Source organism: Mustela nivalis (assembly GCF_964662115.1).
Source record: "Mustela nivalis genome assembly, chromosome: 5".
NCBI classification, from domain to species: domain Eukaryota; kingdom Metazoa; phylum Chordata; class Mammalia; order Carnivora; family Mustelidae; genus Mustela; species Mustela nivalis.
In genome coordinates this window covers 25342476-25355222 of record NC_139024.1, presented here as the reverse complement: position 1 = coordinate 25355222, position 12747 = coordinate 25342476, and positions in this window count along the sequence as shown.

The following is a 12747-nucleotide window of genomic DNA, read 5'->3' as shown; positions in this document are numbered from 1 at the left end:
GATTGTTGGTTAAATAAAACATGGTGTAATAGATGCACTTTGGAATACTCGATGGCAATCAAAAATGCGGCAGACATGGAATGTTCACAGTAGTAAAGGGGGAAAGTGGGTTATAAGACACTGTTTATAATGGGGTGCCTGGGTGGCTCAGTGGGTTAAAGCCTCTGCCTTCGGCTCGGGTCATGATCTCAGGGTCCTGGGATCGAGCCCCACGTGGGGCTCTCTGCTCAGCAGGGAGCCTGCTTCCTCCTCTCTCTCTCTGCCTGCCTCTCTGCCTACTTGTGATCTCTGTCTGTCAAATAAATAAATAAGTTCTTTAAAAAAAAAGACACTTTTTATAATATAATTTCATCTGAAAAATGACACTTAAGAACCTATGCCAAAAGGTCAACAATGGTTGTTTTCTTGAGGTTCACTTAGTAGCAAGGAATAATAAACCCACTTCAACCATCTCAGGTAAAAAGCTTTCTGTTAAGGGTTTATGAACAAGGCACATCAAATAATCTTCTGGGCATCTAAAATCAAATGCAATAAAGCTGCTGTGATATTATAAGAAATAGTCATTTCTTTATTTATAGAAATTTTAGCATGAACACTGATTGCTTGTGAATTAAAATAGAACGATAATTTATTTTTAAAGATTTTATTTATTTATTTGACAGACAGAGATCACAAGTAGGCAGAGAAGCAGGCAGAGAGAGAGGAGGAAGCAGGCTTCCTGCTGAGCAGAGAGCCCGTGGGGGACTCGATCTCAGAACCCCGGGATCATGACCTGAGCCAAAGGCAGAGGCTTAACCCACTGAGCCACCCAGGTGCCCCGATAATTTATTTTTAAATGTAGGTTTTTTAGGGGCACGTGGGGTGTCTCAGTGGGTTAAAGCCTCTTCCTTTGGCTTGGGTCATGGTCCCAGGGTCCTGGGATTGAGCCCCGCATCTGGCTCTCTGCTCGGCGGGGAGCCTGCTTCTCCCTCTCTTTCTGCCTACTTGTGGTCTCTTTCTGTCATATAAATAAAGAAATCTTTAAAAAAAAATAAAAATAAAAAAATAAATGTAGGTTTTTTAGAACTTCTAACAACCAGCTGAATATTTCCTTTATTGGTATCACTATTGATTCAATTCCCAGATAGAACTTTAAGAGACATCTTCTTTCTGATTTGAGCTCTTTTAGTATTATTTGTTGTTAAGTTTAATAAACCCATCTCAGGTAACTCTACAAATGAGAAAAGTGCATATTATGATACCCTCTTAAATATAAACTTTATAGTTTTAAATCCTTTTATCTTTCATTTCATTTTATTTTATTTATTTATTTTTAAAGATTTTATTTATTTATTTGACAGCAAGAGTGACAGCAAGAGAGGGAACACAAGCAGGGCGAGTGGGAGAGGGAGAAGCAGGTTTCCCGCCGATCAGGGAGCCTGATGTGGGGCTCAATCCCAGGACCCTGGGATCATGACCCAAGCCAGAGACAGATGCTTAATGACTGACCCACCCAGGACCCCTACTTTTACTTTTTAGATCAGGATGTTTATTTTATGGAGTCAATCTTTCAAGTTTACTCTTTATTAAAAATCACTTTTGATAATTTAGAAGAAATGTGGACAAAAAGAAAAAATTGAATGATATTTTAAAATCACAGCTCTTTCAGGGCGCCTGGGTAGCTCAATCAGTTAAGTCTCTGCCTTGGGCTCAGGTCATGATCCCAGGATCCTAGGATTGAGCCCAACATCAGGCTCTCTGCTCAGCAGGGAGCCTGCTTCCTCCTCTCTCTTTCTCTCTCTCTGCCTGCCTCTCTGCCTGCTTGTGATCTCTCTGTCAAATAAGTAAAAAGAAAAAAAGAAAGAAAGGAAGAAAGAAATGCTTAACTAACCCCATTAAACCAACTTGCTGTATGTTTTTATAGTTTCCTTGTTCTCTGTATAACATAGTTTTTTATCCCCATGTCTCTCTAGCTAGCTTCTAACATTTCTGAACGTTTCTGCTTTTTCCGATTCGTATACTTAGCAAGAGTTGTTTGTATTTGTTCCCAAACTTGATGATGCCAGTTGTAACTATGTAATGTAATTAAATATTACATAAACCAGTGAAATATAAGTATTAAGAGTTGACTCCATTAAAACAAAGCAGAATTCTCTGGAAAGATGATAAATAGCAGTTGAAAAATTCTATAATTGAGATAGATGTATGTGAGCAAATGTAAAAATATTGGAGAAGTGGGATATAAATAATTCTAGAAGAATTTTGTACTCAAGTTACTTGGACTGAGAGGCAATGTATTACAGGAGAGCATATGCAGAAAAGACACTGGACACTGAAGAAGGAAGAGGTTCACCCTCAGGCCTTGGCCCTGCATCAAAGAAAGAGAAGTTGATGTGTATTGATATACTGTAAATTTCAAACACGGTGTTTAGAATTAGTAGTTACCATTTTTATAAGTCCTATTTACCTGTTTGTATAATTTGTTTAATTTAGTCCCTGTTGCATTGATTAAGAAAGCATCAGTTGGGGGCTCCTGGGTGGCTCAGTCGGTTAAGCATCTGCCTTTAGCTCAGGTCATGATCTCCCATGGTCCTGGGATGGAACTCCTCATCATCAGGCTCCCTGCTCGGTGGGGAGTCTGCTTCTCCCTCCCTCTGTTTCCTCCCCACACTCATGCTCTCACTCTCTTTCTCTCCCTTCCAAATAAATAAATAAAATCTTCAAAAAAAAATTTAAAAATTAAAAAAAAAGAAAGCATAAATTGTACTGACTATTCAGCAAATTAGGAAAAAAAAAAAGAAGAAGAAGAAGAAAGAAAACAAAAGAAAGGTAATCTTGACCTTAACAAGCTAATCATTTTTTAAAAAGATTTTTATTTATTTATTTGACAGACTAAGATCACAAGTAGGCAGAGAGAGAGAGCGAGGAAGCAGGCTCCCTGCCCAGCAGAAAGCTTGATGCGGGGCTTGATCCCAGGACCCCGAGACCATGACCTGAGCTGAAGGCAGAGGCTTTAACCCACTGAGCCACCCAGGCGCCCCTTAACAAGCTAATCTTGATCAGAACAGAACTTGGTTTGTATCATGAATATCTCTTAATACATCAACATAGAAATTTTTTCCAAAGGCAAATTTTTATAAATTGAATCATATTTTTTTTTTAAAGCAAAGACAGTTTGCTATTTAAAGGAATCCTTCAGTGGCTTCATTTCTAAAGCAAACAATTTCAAAACTTCTCATTTCCTAGACTAGATTAGATTTCTAGAAGCCAAAATAATATTCTAATCATGATTTTTACTCTGGCTTTTCACCAGCTCTATACATTTTGAGACAATTGGATTTTTATTTCCAGTGATCTATGTCATTCAGAATAAAGACATAATACTAGGCGACAGTGGCAAGCTTATAGATAGCCTTTATTAACCATTACATGTCCCTGGCTCTAAGTCTCTTCTCTCATCCTCAGAAATATTTGTTTTCCTGCTGGATTATCCCAGTTTTAACACACTGAGAATCTTAGTACTGTCAGACCCTCATCAGAAGTGGAAAAGAGAGCATATTTTTTAAAGTACATGTAGGCTTTCCTTTTTATTTTTTTAAAAAATATTTTATTTGTTTGACAGAGAGAGAGATCACAAGTAGGCAGAGAGGTGGGGGTGGGGGGAACAGGCCCCCTGCTGAGCAGAGAGCCCCACGAGGGGCTCCATCCCAGGACCCTGAAACCATGACTGAGCTGAAGGCAGAGGCTTAACCCACTGAGTCACCCAGGCACCCTGGGCTTTCCCTTTTAAGTATAGTACCAGGAAACTTCTTTTTCCTTCATTATCATGTTCTTTTTTTTTTTTTTTTAAGATTTTATTTATTTATTTGACAGAGAGAGATCCCAAGTAGGCAGAGAGGCAGGCAGAGAGAGAGAGGAGGAAGCAGGCTCCCTGCTGAGCAGAGAGCCCGATGCGGGACTCGATCCCAGGACCCTGAGATCATGACCTGAGCTGAAGGCAGCGGCGTAACCCACTGAGCCACCCAGGTGCCCCATTATCATGTTCTTATTCCCTAAGTCAAGAGAACTGGTATAAGACGGTCATAAAAACCACTACAGGTAAAGTTAAAATATATAAAACTCCAAATATCCTTGAAATTTTATGTGGTACTACTATTGAAGAATAAGCAAAGCCTTGGAATTGTGCTACATTTCTTTTTTAGTGTACTGAAAAAATAATCTACAGTTATAGTGACTGTGTCAAAATTAGACTTGAAATCATAGTATTTTTGAAGAAGGCTTTCGGGAAATTGGTTGATATTATTTTTACATCGATCTTCCGTTTGAAAAACACTGAAGTTCTATTTATTTATGAGCAGAAAAAAATGAGGCATCTGTCTCAATCATTTATAACTCTTAACACTGGGAAAATAATCCAAATTAGACTCATTAGATCTGACTTCATATTATATGAAGAAGGCGTACTGCTTAGTAAAATGTAGCTGAAATGTAATGGTAATTTTAGATTGCATTATTTAAGACATGGACCTCTGTTTCCTATACACAAATGGATTATAGGCAAATGGTTGCATAACTTATTTACCTTTGTTTTCAACTGCTTTGCACATCCTAAAACAATTTTGCAATCAGAATTATCAGCCCACTAAGCCGCCTGGAGTTTGCTTTGTTAATTGCACTTGTTAAATTTAATTACTGTGGGGTGGAGTGGCTGTGTAGGGGCGGAAGGTCCAAAGACTGGCAGGGGAAATGTTTAGGAAGAGCTCCAATACCGGGATGTGCGCATGGAAGAGAATGGACAAAAGCAGATTCCACAAGGACTATGTAAATCACTTACTCTTGGAAAACTACTATTTTTTAGCAGGTGAACTGATTTTCATATTCTATTGTTAGAGGTAGGTTCCTCCCTTCCCGCATAAATATGCACAATTTTAGGACAGTGGCTTCTACCTGGGAACAATTTTTTTTTTTTTTTAAGTTCTCTGAGCAAGTGTTGAACAGCCGTAGGCACCCATTGGCACTTTCTCTAGGAAAAGAGAAAGTTATCTCCAGAGCCTACATAATGCCTCATTCACAGGTGGGACCAAACCATTTTTAATCTGTTCGTTCATCACATATTAATCAAACATCCAGAACAAGCCAGGCACAGTGCTGAGTGCTCAGTTTTCAAAGATGCCTGGGATTGTTCACAGTTCTGCTAAGTAGCAAACCGCAGAGACAGATCCCCATTGGGTGCCCGGGTTCATTAGCGGATCATGAGGGGCATGCGGGACACACCAGGAAATAGAGCCTAGAGACACAACCTGGACTGGGAGCCAGGTGCCTGGGCCATGCCTAGTGCTGGGACCATCTTCCAGCATGTCCTAGCAAAGGTAGGTTACTTCGGTAACCCAGTATTGTCTACTGACCGTCATGCTGGTCTTCCTTTCCTGGTTGGGACTTCTGAAATTACAAATGTTTCAAAGAAGGTCCAAAATCACATGAAGGAATGTGTAAACTTCATAGGCTTAACAGTTCGAAGAATCATTTCTCACACAATGTTTTCATTCCTAATGGCATTTTGGAATACCTTCTCTCCTAAGAAATGGAAGAACAGTATCTCTTGAAAACTTTCCTTCAGTTCTGCAGGAAGTTTTAATGTTAGTGTAAACGAGTCGCTCATGAAATAGAAGTCAGTAGAGAAATAAAACTTAGGATTTGTTTAAATATATCCTGGGTAGAGCACCAAGATGAATTGAGGTCCCTTGTCTGTTGAGTGAAAAGCTTTGGGTCTTGAACACTGAGTTAAGCAGCGAGGTACCTGTGATGGGTCCTTTCTTGCTGGGTAAATGTGTTTACTTTTTTCCACTGGTATTTATACTAGTTAATGTATTGTGCCCGATAAATCTGCTTCCCGAGTCCATCTTTCAGCTTGGTCCCCTCTCTTTGGAGCTGACAAATGGTTTGAGTTTGACAGAGTTTATCAGTTGAGCAGCCCTGCTGGGTGCTGTCCGTTGCGGGCTCCCACTACTGTGGAGAAAACCTGAGTTCTCTGCAGATGTCCTACCTTCTCCCTCTGTCTAGCGGAGGGTGTTTTACTCAGGGGCCCCTTCGGATGTCTGTGAGGAGTTGTGCCTCCTTTAACACATATGTTTTCAACCCATTCCTGGTACAGCCACTGTAAAATTGCATCAAATGAGACACAGTTTTCAGTTTTATGAAATGGGCAAGATTAAACCCGTGTGGAGGCTATTGTCACACCTCTGATGTGTAAGGTACCAAAATGGAGACGCTCTGTATCTGCCCAGCACTGAAGAACTGTGTCCCCTCAAATGATGGTGATCCCAGAGATTGCTTCTTTTGACAGGGGCAGGACAGGAGCTAGGTGCCTTCTTCATTATACACGAATGCTTCTCAATTTAACATTTATTCACACTAAAGGATTGTGGTAAATGTGAGTTAAACAGCATGAGAAACTTGAGTAGATCAGGCAGAACTTAGAGTTTTATTTTTGAGCCTTTTTATTACAAAAAAATTTTTGTTAATACTAAAGACAAGGGTATTTGGGGCACCTGGGTGGCTCAGTGGGTTAAAGCCTCTGCCTTTGGCTCAGGGCATGGTCTTAGGGTCCTGGGATCGAGCGCCACATCGGGCTCTCTGCTCAGTGGAGAGCCTGCTTCCTCCTCTCTCTTTCTCTGCCTGCCTCTCTGCCTACTTGTGATCTCTGTCTGAAAAATAAATAAATAAAATCTTTAAAAATAAATAAATAAATAAATAAATAAAGACAAGGGTATAATGCACCTTATGACCTAGTTCAGCAATTATCACCTCAAGAACGGGGTTTTCATCTCTACCCTAACTTCACCCTCATGATTTTGAAGTAAATCCCAGAAAGCGTATAAGGTCACCTATAGATATTTCAGGACGTTGTATTTGAAATATAAGGATTTCTTTGAAAAACAACCAACAGCACATTATTGTGAATTGCTGGGATCGCTGTTCATTCCAAAGCTGTATTATTTTGAAGGATAGATTGCTACGCACCCTTTCGGCTGCTGAACCAGGGAAGGGTTCGCAGAGGAGGCTCTGTAAGGATTTTTGAACATGAGAAAGTAGACCCCGGAGGCCAACACTGAATGGCAAAGACCATTTTGCTCCTTTTGTAGATTCTGGAAAGATTCTGCAAGGAGAGCACACACACACAGGCAGGCACCAAACTGGCATTTAGAGCGCTGTTGTTTCGGTAGAATTATATGCTTGGGGAGGATGAATGCCTTGCTCTGAGTAGCTGGTGGCGGCAGCATAATTAGTGAGACAGCTACAAATAGACTCACTGAGGCATACACTCCGCACGCATAAGCACACGCAGACTTGGCAGCCAGCAGCGATCTAACAGTTGGATCCGAAGTGTGCCCCTAGCCACTTGTTGAGCCCAATGCCAAGTGCGGTTTAGTCACTGGTGTGCCCGTGAGCATGATTAGCTGTTACCGATTAGTACACTGTCTGAGGCCCCAGAGTTAATGCCTTGGATGCAGCCTTCTGTTCCACTCCCCCTCCCCGCCAACACCCTTCCTTCTCCTCCTAAGGAAGGGGCGGGGAGTAGAAGAGGAAAGGGGGTCCAGATGGGAAGAAAAGAGTGCTGAAAAGATCCTGTAGGAAGTAGGTCAGGTATTTTGGAGATTAGGGTAGCGGGCTTCATCCCCGAATGCAGGAGCCAGGGACAAGTAGCATACAATTAGGAGGAATTAGAACAGCAACAAGTAGCTTGGATTTAACAGCTTTAATTGTCTATTGTCGGACAGAGCTCTCCCCTGCCCCCCACCCGAGGATCACGGTGGCAGTCTACATCCTAATACTTTTAATGGACCTCCATTGTGGGATTATCTCTCCTAAAGACAGTGCCTGCTCTTTTAAAAGGAACTGTAGGAAAGCCAGCCTGAAAAACACCCGAGCTGTTGCAGTCTCTGTGATTGGTCCTATTCTAGGGTAATGCAGTGTTGCCCTTCTGTCCCCAGGGGCACACCTTAAGGGGGAAGATACCTATTGAACCTTAAACCCCCCTGCTCCAGCTTCCTGTGTGTGCTCACAGGAAACAATAGGCCCTAGATGGAGACCAGATAAACCAGGGTTCATAGCTTTAGAATCTCCATACTATCTTCTGGTTGCAAGAGGCTTCCGGGCTTGTTCTGAGTCAACATTGGAGAGTTTTTCAAAAGATAAAGCGCCTATTAAAGATGGAAAAAAAGGCATTTATCGAACCAAGCCAACCGTCCTCCAAACCCACACACTGAATGAGGTTGGTTTAATTGTATTCCTGTCTTCACCAGCTAAACATTGAAAAATTGTACTTAGGTGCATCTCTTTCTCCCACCCCTACCCCCACCCCCACTTTCTGGGCCAACTGTACCGTGGGCACAGGAGGTGCTCAATAATATTTGAGCATTCCCTGTAGAACTCTGGCCTCTTGGCTGGAAGTTCAGAGAGCCAAGTCTGGTTTTGTCCTCTGCCTGAGCAGAGCATGTCTGTGGGCTGGCATCTGCCAGGCTGACAGTTGGACATAAGAGCCAAGTATTAAAAGGAGGCCTAGAAGAGGTGACCTTTCTGCTTGCTGACCTCTGGCCCTCAGTTTCCTCAGCAGGAAATGAGGTGTTGGCTGGATCTGTGGTCCTCCACTCAGGCCACACACTAAATTCCCTTTGCAACAGAACTGGAGTGTGGGGGGCATCTTTCTAGAAAAACATTACAAGGCTCTTACCTTGTTTTTCCCCCTTTCCTCTCTTTGATGGGGAGTTCAAATGATTTCACTACTAACCTTTTAATCCTCTCTCTTCTCTCACAATTCATCCTGGAACATAAAAATGAGGCCTCCCCAATCTTGAATGTTTCCTCAGAAAGGATGAGAAGAAATTGTCAGTCCCATCTTTAAGAAGAAGTCATTCTTCCTTGACCCTTTGTTTAACACTGTGTGGCTTCAGGGAAGCGCGCTGTGGCAGGCCTACCCAGGGGACACTTTCTTCTCTTCCCTGGGGACTCCAGGACTCCCAGCTGTGGTTGCTCATCTCACTCTCCTTCCTCTTCCTCTAGAAAACCATTCCTACCGACAACTTTTCTTTTATTTCCACCTTGGGCCCTTCCCCCCCGCCCCCGCCCCCGTTCCGTGTGGCCTCTCCACCCACCGTAAGGTGAGAGAAGCAAACCCTTGCCTGTGGTCTTCCTTCTCTTGTGTGGAAGCTCCTCTTCCTTTTCCCTAAACAAAGAGGTCAGAGAAAGCTGCGCTGCAGACTGCATGCCCTCCCTTCCTCTACATCTTTTGCCTTCATTACTTTCGTTTTATTCCCTTTCCCCACCAAATATAAGATTCTGAAGTATTTTCTAGGTTCGGAGAGGATCTTCCTTTTCCAGTGACCTTCCCTGCAACCTTTCCAGAAATTTAAATCCCTTTCTTGTCTGAATATTCCCTAAAATAAAAACAGAATTAGTAATACAAACAAATACTAGAAACCTACATGGGTTTCCACACAGCCTATGGAAAAGAGTATAACTGCTTATTTATTAAGTTAGTGGATGTCAAAGTCAATGAATCATTTCAAAATACATGAATGATGGGATAAGAACACAACTGTTGGTCTGAAAGGAGGGTGAAGGAGACACTTAGGTGTGATGATACATGGGTGGTTTTGTCCATACCAAGACCTCAGACACTGTGTGGGTTTTATAAGTTCCTCTCGATGGCACTTACAGATTTTTATTTCTAGTGAAGGCCAGGAGCTCGACTTTGGTTCTTCCATTTACTTAATTTTTGTTTCCCTTATTTAGGAAGTCAAAACACTGACCTCATTTCAAAACATCCACAGCCTCCCAGGATCACCGGCCCAAGGTTTAGGCCCTGAGTGTGTTTGTCCAAAGAGCTGGGGCGGTGAGTCCTGTCATAAGAAGGAAGGCTTGTGCTATTTTTAAATTGATGCAACACATCATTGAAACATATCATACACATATCATACCAATGACACACACAGGCCGCATTGTAACATAGCATGTGTCATACATACATTCTCTCTCACTCATACACATACTTGCTCTTCTTGTCCGGCTCTACAAAAGGAAGGCAGCCAGAAAGCTGAGCCCAGTGAATTGAGTTGAAAAGCCTGTTAAAGTTTAAAAACCAAGTGTCCCTCTAGTGCTCAGCGTGGCTTTGAGACATGTGGGAGGGCTTCAAAGCCGTGGCGCCCCTCTTTTAGAGCTCAGGCTTGCAGTTGGTCCCCAAATGTTTACCAGCATGAAGATGCCTAACTTACAGGAAGTGGGAAATGGGTGTGGGGGGTGAGGGTGGGTGGGTTGGGTAGGGAGTGGGGAGAAGAGGGTGGGGGGTGTTCTCTTGATGTGGTTAGTCTGTCATTGACCTTGTTTGGGTATAGCAGGAGTTGAATTAGAAAATGAAAACACGTTTCATCTCGGGCACATTTCATCCCATTTTTTACTTTCTTTAGGATGAGATCTCCCCCTACCCACCCTAGCAAGTGAAGTCAGATCTCCAGATTTGGTACTCAGTTTCCCTTCATTCTCCCATATCTTCTCCATACAGTCCTCTGGCCACCTACATTGTAATTCCATCCCCCACGCCCAGCACTAGGCCAGGCCCAGTAGCCCAGACCCAGTAACATGGGTTTGTTGAGGCGATGGGATGAGAGCATCAAAGGGAATAAACAGATGGAGGTTTCTGAGAGCAGAGCTATCGGGATCATTTATGATTTGGTTGCCATTGTGAACACTCTTTTTTAATTTTTTTTAAAGATTTTACTTATTTAGCTGAGAGAGAGGGGGGAGTTTTGCGCACAAGAACGGGGGGGGGAGGGGCAGAGGTAGAGGGAGAAGCAGATTCCCAGCTGATAAGGGAGCGAATGCAGAACTCCATCCCAGGATCATAACCCGAGCCCAGCCGAAGGTCGATGCTTAACCAGCTGAGCCACCCGGGGACCCATGGGAACGTTCTTAATGAGAGAAATCTGTCTCACAACAAATGCCGATAAATAAAAGTGACTGGGGCTGTTTTGTTTTGGTGTTCTAACAGGGAGGGAAATAATGTAGAGACGAAAAATGCATCAAGGTATTACTTAGAAACTAACATTTTAAGATTCCCAACGGTCGCAACCTTAGATAGCTCCGCCTGCACAGCTGTACCAATACCAACAACTCCCTGCTTGAGTCCGAATTCCAAATGTGGTACTCCGACTTCTCGAAGGAGTGGATGAAGCTCAGGGATCACCCCCTTCTTCTCCCCGCTTAACATTTTTGTGCAGGACCATACCTAATATGACTAGAGGAGCATGCTTGTCCTTTTGGGGGCATGTTTCCTTTATTCCTTCTTTCTTTTTTGCATCTTTGAGTTTTAATTATATTATTGCCTATCCTTGACTGCTATCGTTGCAATAGAAATGGTTGGACTGGCGGAAGGGAGGGGCGTTGGGGTACTATTTTAGACAAGAAGCAAACATTTTAAGGATGTTCTAGTCTAACACTGTGTTTTAAAACAGACTTTCCTTCAAGTTCCACTCGTGGCCTTCTCCAGCTCAGCTGGGACACCTGGAACTAATTTTAGGGTTGCCTAGCTAAGCCCCACACTGGTATTTGAAGTCTGCGTCCTCCCCTAGACTCAAGCCCATTTCACCACCTCTGAAGGTGAGTGCAGGCTGATACTAATTAACAGCGAGTTGATTCACTGGCATCTTCCAGTCATTAAAGTAAATATTGGGCTTAAAATAGCCTCTTCCCACCTCAAATATCCAACTTTTGGCCTGTCCCTCCACCATGGTTGACTCACGAACCCTTGCATGGTGTATGTGGCCCAAGAACCCAGTTTGACTCTCAAAGGGAAGTGAAATAGTCTTTACCATCTGCCGGCGAGACTGCTGCAACAGCAGGCCGGCCTTCGCTATGACTACATTGTTTTTCTGTCCATTGTGGCGCTGACTCAGCATCAGTTAATAAACCCTCTCGAGAAGGCTGGATTTCTCTTGTTTAATGATCATCTTGGAGCTTTCTGAGAACTCTTAGGAATTGTTCATTGGGTTTTATACCCTTAGCACATCTGCCGGGGCCAAGTCCTGTTTCCTCTTGCTGCTAGCGTCCCCTCTGGCGAAACGTGGAATAGCAGCCTCCGGGCAGCCGCGCGGGGAGTGTGTGTTGCTTATGTCCCCTAGTGGGAATGTAATTGTTTTGTACTACAGAGATTGTGGAAGGACTTTAGACGCAAAAACCATTTCCTGGCAAATAATCTTTGCCTCCTACCACCCCCTCCCCACCACCACCACCCCCCGGGGCAATTCCAGAAAACTTTCCTAAAAGAGAGAAAAAAAATTCTAGAAAACTTTCCTAAAAGAGGGAAAAGCAAGGGTAAAGATAAACAGACATATTTCTGTGATCCACTTGGGCTTTTGCTGGGCTTTGTTTTGTTTCTTCCTGTAAACAAATACTCAAATGTCCACTTCATTGCATGACTAAGTTGGTATCATTAGGTCGGGACTGGGTGTGTGTATGTGGGTGGGTGTGTGTTGGAACGTGGGTGTGTATGCACACGTGTATTTAAAATGTTAGAAAAGACATTGCAGCCTAAGGTTGAAGGAGAGACGGTTTCAAAAACAACCACCTATATGAGGCAAGCAGGAAAAGTGGGAGACTTTGTGTTTCAGTGATCTAAACAGTAATTGTGATGGGGTGCCTGCTATAAATGACCCTTTGCATCATTGTTTCTCTGAATTAGAGGATTCCTCGCTGAAGGCACAAGACCATTGAAGG